The sequence below is a fragment of the Festucalex cinctus genome, chromosome 9, assembly GCF_051991245.1.
Source record: "Festucalex cinctus isolate MCC-2025b chromosome 9, RoL_Fcin_1.0, whole genome shotgun sequence".
NCBI lineage: Eukaryota > Metazoa > Chordata > Actinopteri > Syngnathiformes > Syngnathidae > Festucalex > Festucalex cinctus.
In genome coordinates this window covers 23,958,170-23,983,876 of record NC_135419.1, presented here as the reverse complement: position 1 = coordinate 23,983,876, position 25,707 = coordinate 23,958,170, and the positions used below count along the sequence as shown (strand labels likewise).

General features: G+C 43.0%; 20 non-coding genes across 20 annotated transcripts; 7 read left to right on the top strand and 13 right to left on the bottom strand.

Annotated features, from left to right (window-relative positions):
• Positions 1-5,460: 5,460 nt before the first annotated feature.
• Positions 5,461-5,574, top strand: LOC144026432 (U5 spliceosomal RNA). The gene has a single exon (XR_013285142.1). It is a non-coding gene; the product is annotated as a U5 spliceosomal RNA (small nuclear RNA).
• A 395-nt stretch (positions 5,575-5,969) lies between these two features.
• Positions 5,970-6,076, bottom strand: LOC144026436 (U6 spliceosomal RNA). Its single transcript, XR_013285146.1, has one exon. It is a non-coding gene; the product is annotated as a U6 spliceosomal RNA (small nuclear RNA).
• A 975-nt stretch (positions 6,077-7,051) lies between these two features.
• LOC144026491 (U5 spliceosomal RNA) lies at positions 7,052-7,165 on the bottom strand. Its single transcript, XR_013285199.1, has one exon. It is a non-coding gene; the product is annotated as a U5 spliceosomal RNA (small nuclear RNA).
• Positions 7,166-7,524: 359 nt separating this feature from the next.
• Positions 7,525-7,638, bottom strand: LOC144026469 (U5 spliceosomal RNA). The gene has a single exon (XR_013285178.1). It is a non-coding gene; the product is annotated as a U5 spliceosomal RNA (small nuclear RNA).
• Positions 7,639-7,996: 358 nt separating this feature from the next.
• LOC144026468 (U5 spliceosomal RNA) lies at positions 7,997-8,110 on the bottom strand. The gene has a single exon (XR_013285177.1). It is a non-coding gene; the product is annotated as a U5 spliceosomal RNA (small nuclear RNA).
• A 940-nt stretch (positions 8,111-9,050) lies between these two features.
• On the top strand, positions 9,051-9,164 carry LOC144026430 (U5 spliceosomal RNA). Its single transcript, XR_013285141.1, has one exon. It is a non-coding gene; the product is annotated as a U5 spliceosomal RNA (small nuclear RNA).
• A 295-nt stretch (positions 9,165-9,459) lies between these two features.
• LOC144026479 (U5 spliceosomal RNA) lies at positions 9,460-9,572 on the top strand. The gene has a single exon (XR_013285188.1). It is a non-coding gene; the product is annotated as a U5 spliceosomal RNA (small nuclear RNA).
• Positions 9,573-10,900: 1,328 nt separating this feature from the next.
• Positions 10,901-11,007, bottom strand: LOC144026445 (U6 spliceosomal RNA). Its single transcript, XR_013285155.1, has one exon. It is a non-coding gene; the product is annotated as a U6 spliceosomal RNA (small nuclear RNA).
• A 975-nt stretch (positions 11,008-11,982) lies between these two features.
• LOC144026490 (U5 spliceosomal RNA) lies at positions 11,983-12,096 on the bottom strand. The gene has a single exon (XR_013285198.1). It is a non-coding gene; the product is annotated as a U5 spliceosomal RNA (small nuclear RNA).
• Positions 12,097-12,455: 359 nt separating this feature from the next.
• LOC144026467 (U5 spliceosomal RNA) lies at positions 12,456-12,569 on the bottom strand. The gene has a single exon (XR_013285176.1). It is a non-coding gene; the product is annotated as a U5 spliceosomal RNA (small nuclear RNA).
• Positions 12,570-12,927: 358 nt separating this feature from the next.
• On the bottom strand, positions 12,928-13,041 carry LOC144026466 (U5 spliceosomal RNA). The gene has a single exon (XR_013285175.1). It is a non-coding gene; the product is annotated as a U5 spliceosomal RNA (small nuclear RNA).
• A 940-nt stretch (positions 13,042-13,981) lies between these two features.
• Positions 13,982-14,095, top strand: LOC144026433 (U5 spliceosomal RNA). The gene has a single exon (XR_013285143.1). It is a non-coding gene; the product is annotated as a U5 spliceosomal RNA (small nuclear RNA).
• Positions 14,096-14,390: 295 nt separating this feature from the next.
• On the top strand, positions 14,391-14,503 carry LOC144026478 (U5 spliceosomal RNA). Its single transcript, XR_013285187.1, has one exon. It is a non-coding gene; the product is annotated as a U5 spliceosomal RNA (small nuclear RNA).
• Positions 14,504-15,831: 1,328 nt separating this feature from the next.
• LOC144026444 (U6 spliceosomal RNA) lies at positions 15,832-15,938 on the bottom strand. The gene has a single exon (XR_013285154.1). It is a non-coding gene; the product is annotated as a U6 spliceosomal RNA (small nuclear RNA).
• A 975-nt stretch (positions 15,939-16,913) lies between these two features.
• LOC144026489 (U5 spliceosomal RNA) lies at positions 16,914-17,027 on the bottom strand. The gene has a single exon (XR_013285197.1). It is a non-coding gene; the product is annotated as a U5 spliceosomal RNA (small nuclear RNA).
• A 359-nt stretch (positions 17,028-17,386) lies between these two features.
• Positions 17,387-17,500, bottom strand: LOC144026465 (U5 spliceosomal RNA). Its single transcript, XR_013285174.1, has one exon. It is a non-coding gene; the product is annotated as a U5 spliceosomal RNA (small nuclear RNA).
• A 359-nt stretch (positions 17,501-17,859) lies between these two features.
• LOC144026471 (U5 spliceosomal RNA) lies at positions 17,860-17,973 on the bottom strand. The gene has a single exon (XR_013285180.1). It is a non-coding gene; the product is annotated as a U5 spliceosomal RNA (small nuclear RNA).
• Positions 17,974-18,332: 359 nt separating this feature from the next.
• On the bottom strand, positions 18,333-18,446 carry LOC144026481 (U5 spliceosomal RNA). Its single transcript, XR_013285190.1, has one exon. It is a non-coding gene; the product is annotated as a U5 spliceosomal RNA (small nuclear RNA).
• Positions 18,447-19,386: 940 nt separating this feature from the next.
• Positions 19,387-19,500, top strand: LOC144026429 (U5 spliceosomal RNA). The gene has a single exon (XR_013285140.1). It is a non-coding gene; the product is annotated as a U5 spliceosomal RNA (small nuclear RNA).
• A 295-nt stretch (positions 19,501-19,795) lies between these two features.
• Positions 19,796-19,908, top strand: LOC144026480 (U5 spliceosomal RNA). The gene has a single exon (XR_013285189.1). It is a non-coding gene; the product is annotated as a U5 spliceosomal RNA (small nuclear RNA).
• The last annotated feature ends 5,799 nt before the right edge of the window (positions 19,909-25,707 follow it).

Here is a 25,707-nt window from a genome sequence, read left to right as displayed (position 1 = left end):
CCCTCCTCCCATATCCCCATGATCGTACCCACAGACACACGCAAACCACAACATGGCGGGGCACAGAAGAACCCTGTGAAGAAAGGCACCCAGGAGGAGTTCATCCACACTGATATGACATGAGTCCTTCTTGTAAGTTGGTCCAAGTCAGCCACTTGTTTAGACATGGGCGAATGTTGGCCCACGGGCTAAATCCAACCCATAAATCAGGTCATTCATATCACAATGAATCACGGTATATTAATGTAAACTTGTCTAACCTCGAGTGCTATTTTCTATGCAATTTCCATATTCCTTGCATGTATTTCACTTTTTCTGATTCTGTTCATGTTGACTCTCCCTGTCCGTTCACACATTTCTTGCATTGTAAAGAAATATTCATGTTTCCCGTTCATTACCTGGAGCCTGCCAAACTGCATGAGCCACTCCCGAAGGATAGATTGTACTTGTCTTTGTATCCTTGCTGCAAAAAGAACTATTTTGTGTCACTACACTTGACATACGCACCGTACCCACAAGAGACTTTTAAAACTAACACAAAAGTTCTTCACTGTGTGAAACACTTAGGCCTTGAAGCCTTCCAAACTGTTGTAAAAGGGAAGCCATCACCAAGCAGAGAAACACACGCTGTACTGGTTAAAATGTCCTGAGGATGGGCTGAAAGAATAAACACATTGTCAGCCAGGAGCTTCGCTTTGATTTGTTTGTACCCACTTCAAACAATACAGCATCGAGAGAAATCCACCAGGACAAAAGAGCATTTCTGACGGTTCTTCTCTCCGGATCCTTGAAAGCTGCTTTGTGATGGGAGTCACAAATTGGAAGCCATTTACCGGCGTTAAGCTGCCATAATACTCCCGCCTCAGGATACTACGTCACTGCTTCCGACTTCAAGAACTTCTCACTTTGTTTTACTTACTTTTGTTTGATGACACTTGGACAACAACATTCAATTCTCTACTACATAAGTCGCAAGCTCAGAGTTAAAAAGTAAATAATCAAAGCATGTAGAAGTGACTAATTCTGTTTATTTCATGAAACAGTCCTAATATTTTCAGGGGGAAGTTTCCAAAACAATATTTTGACAATAGAAAGCACACAATTAGTGGTTTGTGTGAGTCATGCAGGAGTAATGTTTGGGTCTTGTCTCATGTCTGGGGTCAAACCTGGGTTAAGCATGAGTAGAGTTCATGACCGAGCGCCAGAGTTCACGACCCATTACGTGTCTGTGTTGGGTATTGATGTAACCGCATCCAGTTTCAACTAGTTGTAGGCTATATGATGTCTGGACTATGTGATGTCAGGAATCTTTTATGCTATATGATGTTTGTTGATGTCAGGAACTATCTGTAATTATTGGGTTAACAGCCAATCAGAGAATTCCATGTCAGTACTGGTACTCACATGTCGAGCCCCAACCATTGCGATTGTTTGACTGTCTATATAAGCTGTCTGAATAGTGTGTGTTCTTTGTCGGGTTATTGACCACATGTTCCTGTGTACAGCGTCTTTGAGTTTCTGCGCCTCTCGATGTGAATAAATAAATAAAATCTTATTTGTGTCTGCGCCTTTGGGATCCAAACCTCTCAGCACACAACACCAACCAATTTAGATATTTCACAACATAATTAGGAGGCGTATGTCACCACTTTGCAATCACTTTCCAAATATCAATTGAAAAGAAAACGCAAACTGTCATTTGGTAGCTTGAGCCTTTTAATAGCCACTCAGCAGAGCAAAAACATTCTAGCAAGTAGCAACCCAGAATAAATGTTTGCTCCTTCCTGGAGACTGATCATTAAGATCAATATCGATATTCAATACTTCATTGGCACCAGCAACTACCTTCCTATTAGCCTTCGGCACCAACTTAGCACATAGATTCAGCAATAGATTAGTCTTTCAGCATGTAGCTGTGGATAATTTTCACTTGGGGCGCAAATAGATGAATTCATGAATAGCAATCGGCAAAATGCAGGGGTATACAGTACAATCAAGTGCACACTACAATTGGTCGTGTTTCTTGTTAACACAACTCAAATGAACTGAGTGTGATAACCTCTCAGATCAACTTTGTCTTACAATAATCACAGAAGACATGATTGGACTACCATTGGCCGCCAAATTAATTAGCTGTCCGCCAATTTTAGATACGCAAAGCTGTCACTCTTCCTTTGACCGTGAATGTGCGCTGGTTATGTGCACCCATGTAGATAAGACTGCTGTGGTATTATGGGTCTGCAGGAAATTGGTTTCCAGCATTTACTCCTGGGGAAAGGAGCAAATCTTTGGATTCTTCCTCCCACATTGTCCTTTCTCCTTGAATTGATCATTCAAGGGTCCTGAGTTCAAACATTTACCTACTGCTATGAAGTATGAAAGCACTCTAGATTTTAACAATGACCTCACGAGACGACTTATCCTTATTACATCCATGTCAACTTCCACTTTTAATTTCTAAGCCAAGTGGGGTTTATTGCCTCAGAACATGAATGAACATTATTCACATGTAGAAGGGAATTTGTTTGAAAATTTCATCTCACAATTGTCATGACCAAACTAAACACAAAACAAAGATAATTACACATTGGTATGCCTAAAAGCAACTGAATGAGTCCAATATTGTGATGTTAACACAGCACACCCCAATTCCATTTTTACAGTTTCGGCAATTGCCATCAGGAAGGAGGTTGGCCTTTTCTAACCCCGGGTTTTCACTGGATGCGGTTGCGGTGCGGTGCGTCTTGACTGCGTGCTCCGGACGGGTCAATTTTTTTGTCAATCCACGGCTCCGCACAGCTGCGGTCCGGCAGCTCCGTCGCCGCCCACTTCCCAACGTGTCTCGCGGGACCGCGCGCGCGCGATCATGTGGCATTTCACAACGAGAGGTGGACTTCTTTTGATTTAACCTTTTCTTCTTCTTCTGCTATGAGATTCCATGCAGCATCCTTTTTTTGGTTGTCCTTGTAAAGTATATTAATAACGAGAGTCGGGTCAGTGCGGGTCCACTCTTTATTTCTGTCTTCCGCGTCCGGCTGCCGCTCAGTACGGCAAGCGAGACGGGCACAACAAGCAATCGCGAACATCAAACTCACAATACATTACAGTCCTTATAAAAATGATGTGCCGTGTCATATATTATTTTGTGGTTTTCCACCTCCAATATAAACCTCTCCTCGTCCATGTTCGCTGGTGTCTAAACCGTGAATGAGCACATGGCCCGGCGACGCCCACGTCACGTTTTGCTGAAAAACTTGCGAAATAGGAGCTGGCGAGTGTTTTATTCTGAAAGGTAACCGGAAATTTATTTTGAAACTGTCTCGGTCTTCCTGTCCCGCTCGATGTGTTTTGTGCTAGCTTGCCATTTGCCGGAGGCCTACCGCTGCGGCGTCCGGCAAAAATAGAAAATAGGTCTATCCTTGCGGAAGGCTTGCGGCACGCCGCAGGCCTTCCGCAGTCGACACGCAACGCACCCGCAAGCGGTGTAAACTGCACCATTCGAATGAATGGAATCTAATTGCTTGCGTCGCCGGACCGCACCGCAACCGCACCGCAACCGCATCCGGTGAAAACCCGGGGTAAGAAGGCAAAGCCCAATAGATATCTGAGATCACCATTTGTTCCATCAGCTGTTAATTTTTAAATCAATTATGAGTTTCATTTCTTGTATTGTGATGACAATTATGACTTGATTGTTTTTATTGTTTGTTTTTCTGTGTTTGATTGTGAGCCCCTGTTGCACACCAAGTTGCCCTTCGGGGATAATAAAGTTTGATCTTACGGGAAACTGGCTAAAGAATAACATCTATGTAGTGTTATGCCAAGCAATGGATATTTAAACACAAATGTTGTAACACGTAGAAAGACAATACAACAATACTCACAGGCATATATTTATTTCCTTTGCAGTCTACAGAGTCACAATTGTTACAGTATGAATCTCTTATTTGTTTGTGTCTGCACGACTGCAATATTTTGCCTCTCTTTCAGCTAAGTAGTGCTGGCCATAAGTGATTTGGTGTGCTAGGCCAGTGTTTCTCAACCCTGGTCCTCGGGGCACACTATGCAGCCTGTTTTCCTATTCCCAACGCAGCTGATTCTGATGACAGCTCATCAGCAAGCTCTGGAGAAGCTTGATAACGATCCTCACCTGCGTTGGAATCGAGAGACATGGAAAACAGGCTGGATAGTGTGCCCCGAGGAAAAGGGTTGAGAAACACTGGCCGTTTCTCAATACGCATTCTTGTCCGTACTTACATCCTCGTGATGTCTTGAAACGTCATCAGTCACGGCCCAAGTACTGTTCCAATTGCAAGTACGCAAAAAGCAAAAGCATTGAATGGACGGAATACCCGGATGTTGTTCTTACTGCGAGCTTCCTGCTTGTGACGCGTTGCCTTAACTGTACCACGTGAATAGATGGAATATAATTATGAGTACTATTTTAAAATAACATTTGAAATTAAATTATACATGGGATTTATCCAATCTACGACAGTATTGAGGGGGGAAGGTTCTGGAAAGATATCAGTGAGAGTTGCAGGTTTTGTTCTGATTCCTCTGAAATTGTGATGATGCATCTTATGTTCAAGGGTGCAGATCCCAAAAACATGGGAAGGAAATCAAGTTTGATGAAATTTATTCCAAAACACAGCTGCAAAAATACAATAGTACACTTGCAAATGAAAGGAAAGAGCTTGCAAAAGGCAAGAATCAATACCACCGAAACAAGAATAACAAAAAAATAAAAAATAAAAATAAAATCTAACAAGCATGAGACTGAGGTGAGACGGGAATCAAAGGCGAGGTCGAGACTAATTGGGCAAAGTTGGTGGATCAGCAAGAGGCTTAGTCCAACAAACTGGTGTACTCAGCTGCCAAAGGCAGCCGAATCAACACAAAACAACAACACCAAACAGGTTTGTGGGAAGAAAGAAGAAAAAACGTGATGCTTCTCCACTCCCATTCGTTCCTTATAGTATGAAATGCATCTTGGGATATATTCACAGCCAAGCCTTCACCAAGCAACAACCGATGCATCCTTGGTTTAAGCTAGCAAAAAAGAACAACAACCAGGAATTCCGTGTGGTCTTGGCTTATGCATACTTTCGATTGGAACAGTACTAGGACCGCCATTGATTAAGTCTCGGGAATTCAAAGGATGTAAGTAAAGTTTTTAACCGATGTATGTTGTACAAAAATATTTTGAAACAACCAAATAGTAGTACAAATCCATTGAAAGCAAGTCACATGATGTAACTGCGCTGAATTACGGAAATACGCCAGCGAGATATGCGTGCCTGGGAAGTACGTTCTTGAGACCGGGCTTGCCAAGACCCTGCTAGTTGCGTTACAAGAACGTACTCTGTGTTCTTGAGATTGAGAAACGGCCAAAGTGACACCATAACTGTTCAAGTGTATCAGCCAAAGGCTATTTGTTTTCTGTCGCACACACCGAAACAGCTCATGTTTCTCTTCAAAATGTACAAATATTTCGCCTTTTATTAAAGATTTTTGTGGAGAGGGATAGAGGAGTTTATGTCAATTTTGTTGCTGTTCTGATCAATCAGAGCATTTTAGTTAGTGTTGTTAGAGTTGTAGTTGGGTTTTTCTTCACCGCTTACTCCTCACAAGGGTCGCGGAGCCTACCACAGCTGGCTTCAGGCAGTAGGTGGTGTACACCCTGAGCTGGTTGCCAGCCAATCACACGGGACACAGACGAACAACCAACCACACTCACTAGCACAATTCAGGGCACCCAATTAACCTGCCATGCATGTCTTTTGGAATGTGTAAGGAAACTGGAGAACCCCGGAGAAGACCAATGCAGGCACAGGGAGAACATACAAACTCTACCCAGGAAGGCCAGAGCCTGGACTCCATCTTGCGTCCTTAGCACTGGGAGGCGAACGTGCTAACCAGTCAACCACAGTGCCTTAAAATCAGTTAAGACGAAAAAGCAGAGAAAAAAAAAGTGGATCCGCTTCACGAAATTGCGTGTCATCCTTGCGCAGGGGCCATGCTAATCTTCTCTGTATTGTATCCAATTTTTCATGTGTGCTGCCGGAGCTAGCACACTGACTTCTGTATGCGGCCATCCTTTTAAACCATGATTAGCAGAATCACCCCTCAATGACGGTGGCGACCTTTACTGTATAACCCCGGTCGGCAGCACCCGGAAACCAGTCAAACCCTAAAAATGAGGAATGTTTTCCGAGATATTGGAAGATCCATCCACTGGATGCGATTGGCTTTCTTTGTGTTATTGGAATTGTCAGGATTCTTGAAATTTGCTGTGATGTAGGCTGAATTAGGCCATCTATGCAATTTTAAAGGTATATAGTGACGCTATGTATTATGTAATAACTATGTTGTGTTTACTATATTGTATCAATTGTCAACTTATAGTCAAGTTCACTTTAGGGTCATGTTCAACTATAAGCCTATGGCACTCTCTAGTGTTCATTAAGACATCAATATAATTAATTATGTTAATGAGAAGGTTCGCAGTACTTGAGATACCAATAAAACCAGTGGTCATCAGGATGTTACACCCCGAAAGAAAGAAGGGGATGGCTTTGTATGTTGCTATAAGACCATGAAGACCAATCTCATCTCTTTCTTCTGTAGCTCTGCTCCCGATGCAAACTGAGTAACTCGTGTCTTGTGTCAAGAAATCCTTGTCTGCAGCTTGCATCCCGGCCTCCGGGACTTTATTTTAGTCTGAACCTGAGTTTTCAAAAGTAGTCATTTTGCAACGTGATTCCTGCTAGTTCTTCAAGTGAAGCTTGCACCAGTCCTGCGACATCTGATTCACGATCACGGCTGAGTGAATAAGGAAACCTCTTCTTTTAGCACCAGCCTGTTTGGAGAACAACGGTGCCTTTGTGTCAGTGTCCCGGCACGTGGCGTCCGCCAGACACCTTCTGCCTGCCCAGCGCAAGGCCGAGAGGCTGGCGCTACGACAATGGAAGGAGGGACCTAATTTGGTACCAGTGTTAAAATGTATGTATGAACCCAGTGACGTTGATTCATTTTGATTCTTCAGAAATGCTCTGAATGAGCAGAGCAGGAAACATTTGACATAAACTCTGTCTACTGCTCTCCACTGAAATTTTTAGTAAAACACGAAAGATTTGTACGTTTTGAAGAGAAGCGTGAGCTGGTTCAGTATTTGCCAGAGAAAACAAATAGCCTTTGGCTGATACACCTGACAGTCAAGGTGTCACTTTGTTTCTCATGCACCGACCAAATTCAATTTCAGCGCTAAAATGTATGTATGAACCGGGGGATGAACTTGGGCAATTAGTTACCGAGCGAAAGGAATGGATGGCGTCAATCACGCAATGACTCGTTGTACAGCACACGATCAAAGAGACCAGAAAAAAAGCCAAAGTGTGTTTCTTGTATAAACTCATACAAAAAAAATTATGCTTCCATAACAGTTGTATCATCAATGGGTTAGCTGCTTTGTTGTACCAGAGTAGAAAGCGTACAGTTTGATTTATTTTCATTCTTCAGAAATGTTCTGCTTGAGCAGAGCAGCAAAAAATTGGCATGAACTCTTGCTACCACTCTCCACGGAAATCTTTAGTAAAAGGCGAAAGATTTGTACGTTTTGAAGAGAAGCGTGAGCTGGTTCAGTATGTGCCAGAGAAAACAAATAGCCTTTGGCTGATACCCCTGACAGTCAAGGTGTCAGTTTGTTTCTCATGCACCGACCAAATTCAATTTCAGCGCTAAAATGTATGTATGAACCGGGGGATGAACTTGGGCAATTAGTTACCGAGCGAAAGGAATGGATGGCGTCAATCACGCAATGACTCGTTGTACAGCACACGATCAAAGAGACCAGAAAAAAAGCCAAAGTGTGTTTCTTGTATAAACTCATACAAAAAAATTATGCTTCCATAACAGTTGTATCATCAATGGGTTAGCTGCTTTGTTGTACCAGAGTAGAAAGCGTACAGTTTGATTTATTTTCATTCTTCAGAAATGTTCTGCTTGAGCAGAGCAGCAAAAAATTGGCATGAACTCTTGCTACCACTCTCCACGGAAATCTTTAGTAAAAGGCGAAAGATTTGTACGTTTTGAAGAGAAGCGTGAGCTGGTTCAGTATGTGCCAGAGAAAACAAATAGCCTTTGGCTGATACACCTGACAGTCATGGTGTCACTTTGTTTCTGATGCATTATGGAAGGCACTGGCCAAATTCGACATTGGCGTTACCCAGGGACTAACAAGTTTAAAACAAAAATATTTGTACAGTATGATCCGGGGGACTAACCTTCTCAATTGGCTTTCCGAGGGAGAGGAATGGATGGCGTGAATATGCATCGTACAACGCACAATGGTCAGCGCCATCAGTGTGGCTCTCAGATCATGAGACGGGAATCAAAGGCGAGGTCGAGACTAGTTGGGCAAAGTTGGTGGATCAGCAAGAGGCTTAGTCTGACAAACTGGTGTATCAGCTGCCAAAGGCAGCCAAATCAACACAAAACAACAACACCAAACAGGTGTGGGAAGAAAGAAGAAAAAACGTGATGCTCTCCACTCCCATTCGTTCCTTGAAGTATGAAATGCATCTTGGGATATATTCACAGCCAAGCCTTCACCAAGCAACAACCGATGCATCCTTGGTTTAAGCTAGCAAAAAAGAACGACATCCAGGAATTCCGTGTGGTCTTGGCTTATGCATACTTTCGATTGGAACAGTAACTGGACCGCCATTGATTAAGTCTCGCGAAATCACAAGGATGTAAGTAAAGTTTTTAACCGATGTATGTTGTACAAAAACATTTTGAAACAACCAAATAGTAGTACAAATCCATTGAAAGCAAGTCACATGATGTAACTGCGCTGAATTACGGAAATACGCCAGTGAGATATGTGCCTGGGAAGTACGTTCTTGAGACCGGGCTTACCAAGACCCTGCTCGTTGCGTTACAAGAACGTACTCTGTGTTCTTGAGATTGACAAACAGCCAAAGTGACACCATAACTGTGAAGTGTATCAGCCAAAGGCTATTTGTTTTCTGTCGCACACACCGAAACAGCTCACGTTTCTCTACAAAATGTCCAAATATTTCGCCTTTTATTAAAGATTTCTGTGGAGAGGGATAGAGGAGTTTATGTCAATTTTGTTGCTGCTCTGCTTAATCAGAGCATTTTAGTTAGTGTTGTTAGAGTTGTAGTTGGGTTTTGAAAGATGAACCGCCTTTGGCTTTGTTCCCAGGGTCTTTGTCCGCTGGCTGTACAATAACTTATCGCATTATTGACGCCGTCCATTGCTCTCCCTTGGAAACCAATTGCAAAAGTTCATCCACCGGTTCATTCATACATTTTAGCGCTGAAATTGAATTTGGTCAGTGCCTTTCATAATGCATCAGAAACCAAGTGACACCTTACTCTCAGGGGTATCAGCTAAAGGCTATTTGTTTTCTGTAGCACACACACTGAAACAGCTCACGTTTCTCTTCAAAATGTACAAATCTTTTGCCTTTTACTAAAGATTTCTGTGGAGAGGGATAGAAGGAGTTTATGTCAATTTTTTTGCTGCTTTATTCAATCAGCACATCTCTGAAGGATGAAAATGAATGAAATTGTACCCTTTCTGCTCTGGTAATACAAAATGGCTAACCCATTGATGGTACGACTGTTGTGGAAACCTGAGTTGTAGTTAGGTTTTGAAACATGAACCGCGTTTGGCTTTGTTTGGCTCTTTGTCCGCTGTACGACAACTCATCGCATTATTGACACCGTCCATTGCTCTCGCTCGGAAACCAATTGCGCAAGTTCATCCACCGGCTCATACATGCATTTTAGCCCTGAAATCGAAATTGTTCGTGCCTTCAATAATGCACCAGCTATTGCTTTTTGCGTACTTGCAATTGGAACAGTACTTGGGCCGCGACTGATGACGAATCAAGACATCACGAGGACGTAAGTACAGACAAGAATGCGTATTGAGAAACGGCCTTTATTTCTGATGCATTTTGGAAGGCACTGGCCAAATTCGACATCGGCGTTACCCAGCGACTAACAAGTTTAAAACAAAAATATTTGTACAGTACGATCCGGGGGTTACTAACCTTCTCAATTGGCTTTCCGAGCGAGAAGAATGGATGGCGTCGATCACGCATCGTACAATGCACAATCATGCAGCATATGTCATAGAATGGACTGGGCATGCCACAGAAATGGCTATGCATTCAAAATGCTATGCTAGTCTGTTGTTGCTAATGCCGAGGTTGTATTTTTCTCTCAGGTGTCAGACTTGGGTGCTATGATTTAATCAACGTGCAACGTTATTCTTCAGCGAATACTTAATAAAGTTGCAAATTAGGCTTCCCGGCCAAGAGTAATGGTCAGCGCCATCAGTGTGGCTCTCAGATCATTCTCGGCTGTGACCGTCTGTCATCAGTCACGCGGCAACTAGTCAGAGAGTGCAAAGCTCATTCTGGAGTGTCCCATGGAAAAACACAAATGATCAGGAAGTAACGTGCAGATCAAGCCAATCCGGTGATGTTGTAATCCATCCAGTTTCTTCACCGCTTACTCCTCACAAGGGTCGCGGAGCCTACCACAGCTGGCTTCAGGCAGTAGGTGGTGTACACCCTGAACTGGTTGCCAGCCAATCACACGGGACACGGACGAACAACCAACCACACTCACAAGCACAATTCAGGGCACCCAATTAACCTGCCATGCATGTCTTTTGGAATGTGTAAGGAAACTGGAGAACCCCGGAGAAGACCAATGCAGGCACAGGGAGAACATACAAACTCTACCCAGGAAGGCCGGAGCCTGGACTCCATCTTGCGTCCTTAGCACTGGGAGGCGAACGTGCTAACCAGTCAACCACAGTGCCCTAAAATCAGTTAAGACGATAAAGTAGAGAAAAAAAAAGTGGATCCGCTTCACGAGATTGCGTGTCATCCTTGCGCAGGGGCCATGCTAATCTTCTCTGTATTGTATCCAATTTTTCATGTGTGCTGCCAGAGCTAGCACACTGACTTCTGTATGCGGCCATCCTTTTAAACCATGATTAGCAGAATCACCCCTCAATGACGGTGGCGACCTTTACTGTATAACCCCGGTCGGCAGCACCCGGAAACCAGTCAAACCCTAAAAATGAGGAATGTTTTCCGAGATATTGGAAGATCCATCCACTGGATGCGATTGGCTTTCTTTGTGTTATTGGAATTGTCAGGATTCTTGAAATTTGCTGTGATGTAGGCTGAATTAGGCCATCTATGCAATTTTAAAGGTATATAGTGACGCTATGTATTATGTAATAACTATGTTGTGTTTACTATATTGTATCAATTGTCAACTTATAGTCAAGTTCACTTTAGGGTCATGTTCAACTATAAGCCTATGGCACTCTCTAGTGTTCATTAAGACATCAATATAATTAATTATGTTAATGAGAAGGTTCGCAGTACTTGAGATACCAATAAAACCAGTGGTCATCAGGATGTTACACCCCGAAAGAAAGAAGGGGATGGCTTTGTATGTTGCTATAAGACCATGAAGACCAATCTCATCTCTTTCTTCTGTAGCTCTGCTCCCGATGCAAACTGAGTAACTCGTGTCTTGTGTCAAGAAATCCTTGTCTGCAGCTTGCATCCCGGCCTCCGGGACTTTATTTTAGTCTGAACCTGAGTTTTCAAAAGTAGTCATTTTGCAACGTGATTCCTGCTAGTTCTTCAAGTGAAGCTTGCACCAGTCCTGCGACATCTGATTCACGATCACGGCTGAGTGAATAAGGAAACCTCTTCTTTTAGCACCAGCCTGTTTGGAGAACAACGGTGCCTTTGTGTCAGTGTCCCGGCACGTGGCGTCCGCCAGACACCTTCTGCCTGCCCAGCGCAAGGCCGAGAGGCTGGCGCTACGACAATGGAAGGAGGGACCTAATTTGGTACCAGTGTTAAAATGTATGTATGAACCCAGTGACGTTGATTCATTTTGATTCTTCAGAAATGCTCTGAATGAGCAGAGCAGGAAACATTTGACATAAACTCTGTCTACTGCTCTCCACTGAAATTTTTAGTAAAACACGAAAGATTTGTACGTTTTGAAGAGAAGCGTGAGCTGGTTCAGTATTTGCCAGAGAAAACAAATAGCCTTTGGCTGATACACCTGACAGTCAAGGTGTCACTTTGTTTCTCATGCACCGACCAAATTCAATTTCAGCGCTAAAATGTATGTATGAACCGGGGGATGAACTTGGGCAATTAGTTACCGAGCGAAAGGAATGGATGGCGTCAATCACGCAATGACTCGTTGTACAGCACACGATCAAAGAGACCAGAAAAAAAGCCAAAGTGTGTTTCTTGTATAAACTCATACAAAAAAAATTATGCTTCCATAACAGTTGTATCATCAATGGGTTAGCTGCTTTGTTGTACCAGAGTAGAAAGCGTACAGTTTGATTTATTTTCATTCTTCAGAAATGTTCTGCTTGAGCAGAGCAGCAAAAAATTGGCATGAACTCTTGCTACCACTCTCCACGGAAATCTTTAGTAAAAGGCGAAAGATTTGTACGTTTTGAAGAGAAGCGTGAGCTGGTTCAGTATGTGCCAGAGAAAACAAATAGCCTTTGGCTGATACCCCTGACAGTCAAGGTGTCAGTTTGTTTCTCATGCACCGACCAAATTCAATTTCAGCGCTAAAATGTATGTATGAACCGGGGGATGAACTTGGGCAATTAGTTACCGAGCGAAAGGAATGGATGGCGTCAATCACGCAATGACTCGTTGTACAGCACACGATCAAAGAGACCAGAAAAAAAGCCAAAGTGTGTTTCTTGTATAAACTCATACAAAAAAATTATGCTTCCATAACAGTTGTATCATCAATGGGTTAGCTGCTTTGTTGTACCAGAGTAGAAAGCGTACAGTTTGATTTATTTTCATTCTTCAGAAATGTTCTGCTTGAGCAGAGCAGCAAAAAATTGGCATGAACTCTTGCTACCACTCTCCACGGAAATCTTTAGTAAAAGGCGAAAGATTTGTACGTTTTGAAGAGAAGCGTGAGCTGGTTCAGTATGTGCCAGAGAAAACAAATAGCCTTTGGCTGATACACCTGACAGTCATGGTGTCACTTTGTTTCTGATGCATTATGGAAGGCACTGGCCAAATTCGACATTGGCGTTACCCAGGGACTAACAAGTTTAAAACAAAAATATTTGTACAGTATGATCCGGGGGACTAACCTTCTCAATTGGCTTTCCGAGGGAGAGGAATGGATGGCGTGAATATGCATCGTACAACGCACAATGGTCAGCGCCATCAGTGTGGCTCTCAGATCATGAGACGGGAATCAAAGGCGAGGTCGAGACTAGTTGGGCAAAGTTGGTGGATCAGCAAGAGGCTTAGTCTGACAAACTGGTGTATCAGCTGCCAAAGGCAGCCAAATCAACACAAAACAACAACACCAAACAGGTGTGGGAAGAAAGAAGAAAAAACGTGATGCTCTCCACTCCCATTCGTTCCTTGAAGTATGAAATGCATCTTGGGATATATTCACAGCCAAGCCTTCACCAAGCAACAACCGATGCATCCTTGGTTTAAGCTAGCAAAAAAGAACGACATCCAGGAATTCCGTGTGGTCTTGGCTTATGCATACTTTCGATTGGAACAGTAACTGGACCGCCATTGATTAAGTCTCGCGAAATCACAAGGATGTAAGTAAAGTTTTTAACCGATGTATGTTGTACAAAAACATTTTGAAACAACCAAATAGTAGTACAAATCCATTGAAAGCAAGTCACATGATGTAACTGCGCTGAATTACGGAAATACGCCAGTGAGATATGTGCCTGGGAAGTACGTTCTTGAGACCGGGCTTACCAAGACCCTGCTCGTTGCGTTACAAGAACGTACTCTGTGTTCTTGAGATTGACAAACAGCCAAAGTGACACCATAACTGTGAAGTGTATCAGCCAAAGGCTATTTGTTTTCTGTCGCACACACCGAAACAGCTCACGTTTCTCTACAAAATATCCAAATATTTCGCCTTTTATTAAAGATTTCTGTGGAGAGGGATAGAGGAGTTTATGTCAATTTTGTTGCTGCTCTGCTTAATCAGAGCATTTTAGTTAGTGTTGTTAGAGTTGTAGTTGGGTTTTGAAAGATGAACCGCCTTTGGCTTTGTTCCCAGGGTCTTTGTCCGCTGGCTGTACAATAACTTATCGCATTATTGACGCCGTCCATTGCTCTCCCTTGGAAACCAATTGCAAAAGTTCATCCACCGGTTCATTCATACATTTTAGCGCTGAAATTGAATTTGGTCAGTGCCTTTCATAATGCATCAGAAACCAAGTGACACCTTACTCTCAGGGGTATCAGCTAAAGGCTATTTGTTTTCTGTAGCACACACACTGAAACAGCTCACGTTTCTCTTCAAAATGTACAAATCTTTTGCCTTTTACTAAAGATTTCTGTGGAGAGGGATAGAAGGAGTTTATGTCAATTTTTTTGCTGCTTTATTCAATCAGCACATCTCTGAAGGATGAAAATGAATGAAATTGTACCCTTTCTGCTCTGGTAATACAAAATGGCTAACCCATTGATGGTACGACTGTTGTGGAAACCTGAGTTGTAGTTAGGTTTTGAAACATGAACCGCGTTTGGCTTTGTTTGGCTCTTTGTCCGCTGTACGACAACTCATCGCATTATTGACACCGTCCATTGCTCTCGCTCGGAAACCAATTGCGCAAGTTCATCCACCGGCTCATACATGCATTTTAGCCCTGAAATCGAAATTGTTCGTGCCTTCAATAATGCACCAGCTATTGCTTTTTGCGTACTTGCAATTGGAACAGTACTTGGGCCGCGACTGATGACGAATCAAGACATCACGAGGACGTAAGTACAGACAAGAATGCGTATTGAGAAACGGCCTTTATTTCTGATGCATTTTGGAAGGCACTGGCCAAATTCGACATCGGCGTTACCCAGCGACTAACAAGTTTAAAACAAAAATATTTGTACAGTACGATCCGGGGGTTACTAACCTTCTCAATTGGCTTTCCGAGCGAGAAGAATGGATGGCGTCGATCACGCATCGTACAATGCACAATCATGCAGCATATGTCATAGAATGGACTGGGCATGCCACAGAAATGGCTATGCATTCAAAATGCTATGCTAGTCTGTTGTTGCTAATGCCGAGGTTGTATTTTTCTCTCAGGTGTCAGACTTGGGTGCTATGATTTAATCAACGTGCAACGTTATTCTTCAGCGAATACTTAATAAAGTTGCAAATTAGGCTTCCCGGCCAAGAGTAATGGTCAGCGCCATCAGTGTGGCTCTCAGATCATTCTCGGCTGTGACCGTCTGTCATCAGTCACGCGGCAACTAGTCAGAGAGTGCAAAGCTCATTCTGGAGTGTCCCATGGAAAAACACAAATGATCAGGAAGTAACGTGCAGATCAAGCCAATCCGGTGATGTTGTAATCCATCCAGTTTCTTCACCGCTTACTCCTCACAAGGGTCGCGGAGCCTACCACAGCTGGCTTCAGGCAGTAGGTGGTGTACACCCTGAACTGGTTGCCAGCCAATCACACGGGACACGGACGAACAACCAACCACACTCACAAGCACAATTCAGGGCACCCAATTAACCTGCCATGCATGTCTTTTGGAATGTGTAAGGAAACTGGAGAACCCCGGAGAAGACCAATGCAGGCACAGGGAGAACATACAAACTCTACCCAGGAAGGCCGGAGCCTGGACTCCATCTTGCGTCCTTAGCACTGGGAGGCGAACGTGCTAACCAGTCAACCACAGTGCCCTAAAATCAGTTAAGACGATAAAGTAGAGAAAAAAAAAGTGGATCCGCTTCACGAGATTGCGTGTCATCCTTGCGCAGGGGCCATGCTAATCTTCTCTGTATTGTATCCAATTTTTCATGTGTGCTGCCAGAGCTAGCACACTGACTTCTGTATGCGGCCATCCTTTTAAACCATGATTAGCAGAATCACCCCTCAATGACGGTGGCGACCTTTACTGTATAACCCCGGTCGGCAGCACCCGGAAACCAGTCAAACCCTAAAAATGAGGAATGTTTTCCGAGATATTGGAAGATCCATCCACTGGATGCGATTGGCTTTCTTTGTGTTATTGGAATTGTCAGGATTCTTGAAATTTGCTGTGATGTAGGCTGAATTAGGCCATCTATGCAATTTTAAAGGTATATAGTGACGCTATGTATTATGTAATAACTATGTTGTGTTTACTATATTGTATCAATTGTCAACTTATAGTCAAGTTCACTTTAGGGTCATGTTCAACTATAAGCCTATGGCACTCTCTAGTGTTCATTAAGACATCAATATAATTAATTATGTTAATGAGAAGGTTCGCAGTACTTGAGATACCAATAAAACCAGTGGTCATCAGGATGTTACACCCCGAAAGAAAGAAGGGGATGGCTTTGTATGTTGCTATAAGACCATGAAGACCAATCTCATCTCTTTCTTCTGTAGCTCTGCTCCCGATGCAAACTGAGTAACTCGTGTCTTGTGTCAAGAAATCCTTGTCTGCAGCTTGCATCCCGGCCTCCGGGACTTTATTTTAGTCTGAACCTGAGTTTTCAAAAGTAGTCATTTTGCAACGTGATTCCTGCTAGTTCTTCAAGTGAAGCTTGCACCAGTCCTGCGACATCTGATTCACGATCACGGCTGAGTGAATAAGGAAACCTCTTCTTTTAGCACCAGCCTGTTTGGAGAACAACGGTGCCTTTGTGTCAGTGTCCCGGCACGTGGCGTCCGCCAGACACCTTCTGCCTGCCCAGCGCAAGGCCGAGAGGCTGGCGCTACGACAATGGAAGGAGGGACCTAATTTGGTACCAGTGTTAAAATGTATGTATGAACCCAGTGACGTTGATTCATTTTGATTCTTCAGAAATGCTCTGAATGAGCAGAGCAGGAAACATTTGACATAAACTCTGTCTACTGCTCTCCACTGAAATTTTTAGTAAAACACGAAAGATTTGTACGTTTTGAAGAGAAGCGTGAGCTGGTTCAGTATTTGCCAGAGAAAACAAATAGCCTTTGGCTGATACACCTGACAGTCAAGGTGTCACTTTGTTTCTCATGCACCGACCAAATTCAATTTCAGCGCTAAAATGTATGTATGAACCGGGGGATGAACTTGGGCAATTAGTTACCGAGCGAAAGGAATGGATGGCGTCAATCACGCAATGACTCGTTGTACAGCACACGATCAAAGAGACCAGAAAAAAAGCCAAAGTGTGTTTCTTGTATAAACTCATACAAAAAAAATTATGCTTCCATAACAGTTGTATCATCAATGGGTTAGCTGCTTTGTTGTACCAGAGTAGAAAGCGTACAGTTTGATTTATTTTCATTCTTCAGAAATGTTCTGCTTGAGCAGAGCAGCAAAAAATTGGCATGAACTCTTGCTACCACTCTCCACGGAAATCTTTAGTAAAAGGCGAAAGATTTGTACGTTTTGAAGAGAAGCGTGAGCTGGTTCAGTATGTGCCAGAGAAAACAAATAGCCTTTGGCTGATACCCCTGACAGTCAAGGTGTCAGTTTGTTTCTCATGCACCGACCAAATTCAATTTCAGCGCTAAAATGTATGTATGAACCGGGGGATGAACTTGGGCAATTAGTTACCGAGCGAAAGGAAAAGATGGCGTCAATCACGCAATGACTCGTTGTACAGCACACGATCAAAGAGACCAGAAAAAAAGCCAAAGTGTGTTTCTTGTATAAACTCATACAAAAAAAATTATGCTTCCATAACAGTTGTATCATCAATGGGTTAGCTGCTTTGTTGTACCAGAGTAGAAAGCGTACAGTTTGATTTATTTTCATTCTTCAGAAATGTTCTGCTTGAGCAGAGCAGCAAAAAATTGGCATGAACTCTTGCTACCACTCTCCACGGAAATCTTTAGTAAAAGGCGAAAGATTTGTACATTTTGAAGAGAAGCGTGAGCTGGTTCAGTATGTGCCAGAGAAAACAAATAGCCTTTGGCTGATACCCCTGACAGTCAAGGTGTCAGTTTGTTTCTCATGCACCGACCAAATTCAATTTCAGCGCTAAAATGTATGTATGAACCGGGGGATGAACTTGGGCAATTAGTTACCGATCGAAAGGAATGGATGGCGTCAATCACGCAATGACTCGTTGTACAGCACACGATCAAAGAGACCATAAAAAAAGCCAAAGTGTGTTTCTTGTATAAACTCATACAAAAAAAATTATGCTTCCATAACAGTTGTATCATCAATGGGTTAGCTGCTTTGTTGTACCAGAGTAGAAAGCGTACAGTTTGATTTATTTTCATTCTTCAGAAATGCTCTGCTTGAGCAGAGCAGCAAAAAATTGGCATGAACTCTTGCTACCACTCTCCACGGAAATCTTTAGTAAAAGGCGAAAGATTTGTACGTTTTGAAGAGAAGCGTGAGCTGGTTCAGTATGTGCCAGAGAAAACAAATAGCCTTTGGCTGATACACCTGACAGTCTTGGTGTCACTTTGTTTCTGATGCATTATGGAAGGCACTGGCCAAATTCGACATTGGCGTTACCCAGGGACTAACAAGTTTAAAACAAAAATATTTGTACAGTATGATCCGGGGGACTAACCTTCTCAATTGGCTTTCCGAGGGAGAGGAATGGATGGCGTGAATATGCATCGTACAACGCACAATGGTCAGCGCCATCAGTGTGGCTCTCAGATCATGAGACGGGAATCAAAGGCGAGGTCGAGACTAGTTGGGCAAAGTTGGTGGATCAGCAAGAGGCTTAGTCTGACAAACTGGTGTATCAGCTGCCAAAGGCAGCCAAATCAACACAAAACAACAACACCAAACAGGTGTGGGAAGAAAGAAGAAAAAACGTGATGCTCTCCACTCCCATTCGTTCCTTGAAGTATGAAATGCATCTTGGGATATATTCACAGCCAAGCCTTCACCAAGCAACAACCGATGCATCCTTGGTTTAAGCTAGCAAAAAAGAACGACATCCAGGAATTCCGTGTGGTCTTGGCTTATGCATACTTTCGATTGGAACAGTAACTGGACCGCCATTGATTAAGTCTCGCGAAATCACAAGGATGTAAGTAAAGTTTTTAACCGATGTATGTTGTACAAAAACATTTTGAAACAACCAAATAGTAGTACAAATCCATTGAAAGCAAGTCACATGATGTAACTGCGCTGAATTACGGAAATACGCCAGTGAGATATGTGCCTGGGAAGTACGTTCTTGAGACCGGGCTTACCAAGACCCTGCTCGTTGCGTTACAAGAACGTACTCTGTGTTCTTGAGATTGACAAACAGCCAAAGTGACACCATAACTGTGAAGTGTATCAGCCAAAGGCTATTTGTTTTCTGTCGCACAGACCGAAACAGCTCACGTTTCTCTACAAAATGTCCAAATATTTCGCCTTTTATTAAAGATTTCTGTGGAGAGGGATAGAGGAGTTTATGTCAATTTTGTTGCTGCTCTGCTTAATCAGAGCATTTTAGTTAGTGTTGTTAGAGTTGTAGTTGGGTTTTGAAAGATGAACCGCCTTTGGCTTTGTTCACAGGGTCTTTGTCCGCTGGCTGTACAATAACTTATCGCATTATTGACGCCGTCCATTGCTCTCCCTTGGAAACCAATTGCAAAAGTTCATCCACCGGTTCATTCATACATTTTAGCGCTGAAATTGAATTTGGTCAGTGCCTTTCATAATGCATCAGAAACCAAGTGACACCTTACTCTCAGGGGTATCAGCTAAAGGCTATTTGTTTTCTGTAGCACACACACTGAAACAGCTCACGCTTCTCTTCAAAATGTACAAATCTTTTGCCTTTTACTAAAGATTTCTGTGGAGAGGGATAGAAGGAGTTTATGTCAATTTTTTTGCTGCTTTATTCAATCAGCACATCTCTGAAGGATGAAAATGAATGAAATTGTACCCTTTCTGCTCTGGTAATACAAAATGGCTAACCCATTGATGGTACGTGTAGAGGCAGGGATATGTTGTCTGAGATGCCAGTAGGGGTCAGTGGTGTCTGTGTGTTTATGTATGAGTGGGCGGAGCTGTGTGTGTGGGTGTGTCACAAAGGTAGAGTGATTGCTTAATCAATGTCACCTGTGTTGCTGAAATGTTTGCTTGTTGGTACAGGAAGAGAGGAGGCAGGGTGCTGTTATTTTCTGTTGACCGCTAGATTGACGCTAGATTGACGCTATATTGACACTATATTGATGTTAGATTACCACCATTTGTCCCAACCTGCAAGTTCACCTTCAGTAATTGTACATAAGAAAGTATAGTATTGAAGAGTCAAATAAACACCTACAAACTGCAGTAAAGGCCTCAAGTTTCCATCTTGGAATCAGCGTGTCGGACAGAGCCCCTTCTTCTTATCTTAGTGACTAAATTTGGTTTGGATAGTCACAACAATTGTCAACAGAAACTTCAAGCTTCATAGCCAACACCTCTGATGCTTTGTTGGATTTGTGCACCCAATGGACCACTTAGCCACTATGGATGACCGTGAGTAAATTTGAATGGTGTGACGGAACTCAGCGCTACTCATGGTATGTGTTATTCATCTGTGATGTTTCTAATTGCCTGGACACAGTTGATGCTGAGCACACCTACATATTGGATGTACATGGACGCTGTGGCCGTTTGATGTCATTCTTGTGGAAAAGTGGATCGCTTGTTTGTGCACACTACTTATGTGAAGTGGAAGTTGATGATACTCAAGTCTGAACCAGAGTGTGAACTGTGACTTGCTTTCTGGACTGCTGAGGTGCATATTTTGCTTGATGTCAATATGAGTGGATCAAAAGCTGGGTCAAGTGCGAATCAATCTAAGCTTGGTTCAAACACAAATGAAACTAATGAAAACAATGAAAGTGTCAAGAGAAAAATCATTCTCACTGAAAAGGCCTTATTGTGTAAAATGGAAAGACTTCAAAAGGAACGGCAAACAAGAGTAAATAAGATGAAAGGTGTCATTATTGCTTTGAAGGAGCTTATGGACGATGATGACAATGGTTTTCAAGTGCAAAAACAACTGGACATTTTAATCTTATTGCATGGTGAGGCAATTTCACTACATGGGTCACTGATGGAACTTGTACCTGAACAGGAAAAGGATAAACAACAAATGTGGTTTTCAAGTATCAACACATACAACCAAGGATTCATCGAAGATGTGAAATGCTGGCTCTCTGAAATAAAGAGACAAATCTCAAGAAATGCAACAACTAACAATGTGGAGAAACCATCACATAATGGGCTTGAAAATTCTCAAAGCTTGCCATTACATGAGTCACGTTTTGATTGTAAACCTTGTGACATGAAACAGGATGACATGCCTCAAAAAACGGACCATGTGATACAGGATGATATTCAACCAAATGACAGCATTTCAAATGTTGGAAATCGAAAACATGGATCAAAACCTGGAACTTCAACAACTTCAAGCTCTTTTATTGCCTCTTCTCGTGTGAAAGCAGAGGCTGAAATAGCTGCTCTTCTCACTCGTCAGAAACTACTCAAACAAAAACAAGAGCTGGACCAGCAACAAGAGGAAATAAAGAAAAGGAAAGAGAGATTTGATCTTGAAGTGGAAATTGCAGCTGCTCAAGCTAGGATGCATGTCCTAAGAACTTCAGGCAGTAGTGTGAAAGGCAGCAGATGTAAGAAACCAGATGGAATGGAACCCTATGAAGCCAGAGGGGCTCACGCTGCTCTTAATCCTGAGGTTGATTCATTTGTCCCTGGTGGGCAAAGTCAGTATGACAGTCGAATCACATCAAAGTCTCATCTACCACAGACTAACAAAAAGAAAACCACTGATGGTGTTGCAACTCAGATAGACCATCAGAGGTTGCCTCAATATCCGATGGCTCCTACTGTGAATATTTCAACTTCCCAGTATGCAGTCAACCCACGTGCTCAGGTGCCAGTCACTGATGACTCTAACAACTTGGTATCCATCATGGCAAGGCAAAACGAAATCTCGGCTCTGTTGGCACAGCAACACAGCATCTCTCATTTGCCCAAAAGAGAGATCCAGGTGTTTGATGGAGATCCTCTGCATTATCATTCCTTTATGAGAGCCTTTGAGCACAATGTAGAGGAAAGGACAGATGATGCAGGAGACTGTCTGCACTTTCTAGTACAGTACACAAGAGGAGAACCACGAGCACTTGTTCGGAGCTGTCAACAAATGCCTGCAGACAGAGGATATCAACGAGCTAAAGCTTTGTTAGAAGAACATTTTGGGAATGAGCAAAAAATTGCTTCAGCCTATCTGGACAAGGCACACTCATGGCCTGTGGTTAAGGCAGAAGATATCAAATCATTCCAAGCATATAGTCTCTTTTTAAAAGGATGCTGCAATGCAATGGATGACATACAATATATGTCTGAGCTAAACATGCCTTCAAGCATGCTGATGGTGATTAAGAAGTTGCCATATAAACTGAGAGATAAGTGGAGGTCAGTAGCTTGTGATATTCAAGAGACTCGTCAACAAAGAGCTACTTTTTCTGACATCGTCAATTTCATTGAGCGGCAAGTAAAGATTGCAGCAGACCCTGTATTTGGCAACATACAGGACACGCCAAAAAGAATGCAAAATAAAGATAGCAGCAAAAGTAACTATCAGCATCGTATACAAAATCAAGGAAGCACCTTTGCTACTACAGTAGCTTCAGTTGATGAAAAGGCTGATGTGAAGAAAGAAGGAGTCTTGCTGGACAAAAGATCCTGCCGATACTGCAAGGGTGGACATGCATTGGAACTGTGTTCTCTACTGGGAAAGAGGACGCATGTAGAAAAGATGGCTTTTCTAAAAGAGCATGGAGTCTGCTTTGGCTGTATGCGCATTGGGCACATTAGTAAGGACTGCAGGAGACGACTGTCATGCAAAACATGTGGAGCCAATCATCCAACTATTCTTCACATTCACCAAAAGAACAAGGACCAAGATAAAGACCAAGGAAATGTAGAAAATACAAAGGAACCAGTGGGCAGCTCTTTGGTGGCGGTGCAAAGTAGTGGTCTCACTCGGGCCGGTGATCATGACTGCAAGCTCTCTATTGTGCCAGTTAAAGTCAAGTCTCAAAAAGGACAAACAATTGTGGAAACGTATGCTTTCTTGGATCAAGGCAGTTCCAGCTCCTTTTGTACAACAAGTCTAATGAATAAGCTGAATGTTCCAGGAAGAGGAACTAAAATAATCTTGCGCACTATGGGCCAGGAAAAGCTTGTGGGAAGTTGCATTGTATCAAATCTGGAAGTAGCTGGCCTGGAAAGTGACCTCTACATAGACTTGCCACATGTCTTTACACAAAAGAAAATGCCTGTGTGCAAGAGTAACATACCTCGGGAGCAGAATCTCATTAGATGGCCATATTTGCGAGGAGTACACCTACCTGAAATTGATGCTGAAATAGAGCTTTTAATCGGCTTGAATGCACCAAGAGCCCTGGAACCATTGAAGGTGATTCCAAGTGAAAATGGTGGGCCATATGCTGTTCAAACAATGTTAGGATGGACTGTTAATGGACCAATGTCTGGTGACACAGACTTGGAGCAATCACACATCACTGTTAATCGCATATCTGTGGTGAAATTAGATGAACTGTGGAAGCAACAGTTTCAGCTAGACTTCCCTGAATGTGAACACGGAGAGCAACTGGGTCCTTCTAGAGAAGATTGCCAGTTTATGGAAATGATGAAAAGCACTGTAAAGCTGGTGAATGGTCATTACACCATTGGTTTGCCGTTGAAGAAAAGAAATGTGCACATGCCTGACAACCGGAAGTTAGCAGAGCAACGCGCCTTGAACCTCAAAAGTAGGTTTCGAAAACATGCTGTATTTCATGCAGATTATGCTGCTTTCATGCTCAACATGATTACTTGCGGTCATGCTGAGAAGGTGCCTGCAGATGAGGTGGCATGTAGTCCTGGCAAAATTTGGTACATCCCGCACCATGGTGTGTACCATCCGCAAAAGAAGAAACTTCGAGTGGTGTTTGACTGTGCTGCATCATTTCAAGGAATGTCCTTGAACTCCCAGTTGCTGCAAGGACCTGATTTTACCAGCTCACTAATTGGAGTCATAAGCAGATTCAGGAAGGAGCCCAATGTCTTGATAGCAGATATTGAGGCCATGTACCACCAGGTGCGTGTACCACATGAAGACTGTAACCTACTAAGATTTCTCTGGTGGCCCAATGGGAACTACTCTCAACCAATGGAGGAATACAGGATGTGTGTCCATCTCTTCGGCGCAACATCTTCGCCAAGCTGTGCAAACTTTGCCTTGAGAAAATGTGCAGAAGACAACATCCATTTGTTCAGTCTGCAAGCTGTGGATACCATTATGTACAACTTCTATGTAGATGACTGTCTTGTCTCAGTTCCCACTGAAGCTGAAGCGATTGCCCTCTATCGTGAACTTCGAGCCATCTGTGCCAAAGGTGGCTTTCAGCTAAAGAAGTGGATGAGCAACAGCAGAAATGTGTTGTTAGCAATCCCTGAAGAGGAGAGGGCAATGGATGTAAAAGAAATGGATTTGGACCATGGAACATTTCCTGTTGAGAGAGTACTTGGTGTGCAGTGGTGTATCCAGTCAGACACATTCAAGTTCAAAATCTCCATCCAAGATCGACCTTTGACACGTAGAGGGATCTTGTCCGTGGTCAGTGCCATTTATGACCCACTTGGAGTGCTTGCGCCAGTGGTGTTAAGGGCCAAATTCATCCTGCAGGACTTGTGTAGAAAAGGCCTTGGTTGGGACGAGATCATACCCACACCCATTGCACTGGAATGGATGAATTGGCTACAGGAGCTCCACTTGCTTGAAGATTTCAAGATCAACAGATGTTTTAAGCCTGTGGACTTTGGCACTGTAGCTTCTGCCCAACTACATCATTTTGCAGATGCAAGTGAAGTAGGTTATGGAACAGCTGCGTACCTACTTCTACGTAACACTGATGGAAAGCTGTGTAGTATTCTCATCATGGGAAAATCCAGGGTGGCGCCCTTAAAACCAACTACCATTCCCCGATTGGAGCTAACAGCAGCTGGATAGGTTTTGGAAAAGGGAGCTGCAGATGGCATTGCTAGACTCTGTGTTTTGGACTGACAGCACGGCAGTGCTAAAATACATCAACAACAAAACCTCCAGATTCAGGACTTTTGTGGCCAACAGGGTCTCGGAGATCCTTGGAGCATCTGAAACGACTCAGTGGAGATATGTGAACTCCTTGTCTAATCCAGCAGATGTTGCTTCCAGGGGACTTGGAGTGACGTCATTCTTAAAGGATGAACAATGGATGTGTGGCCCACAATTCCTGAGAACAGAGGAGCAATGGCCTTCATATACATTAAGGTATGAAGAACTATCGGAGCAAGATGACCCTGAGCTTAGAAAGAGCATATTGGCCAATGCTGTTTCAGTCCAGAGTGATGACTCAGTGTCTCAATTGATTGACCGCTCCTCATCTTGGGCCCACCTGAAACGAGTGATGAGTTGGATCTTGAAGTTCAAATACACACTTTTAAGCCTCTGGAAGACAAGGAAGAAAGTCAATGTGTTGCCATCACAATCAAACGGTGATGAGAAGAAAAAGAAAAACATTGTGAAAAGGAAGCCCCAGTGTGCCAAACCTTTAATTGATGTTTTTCTCACTGTGGAAGACATACAAGAGGC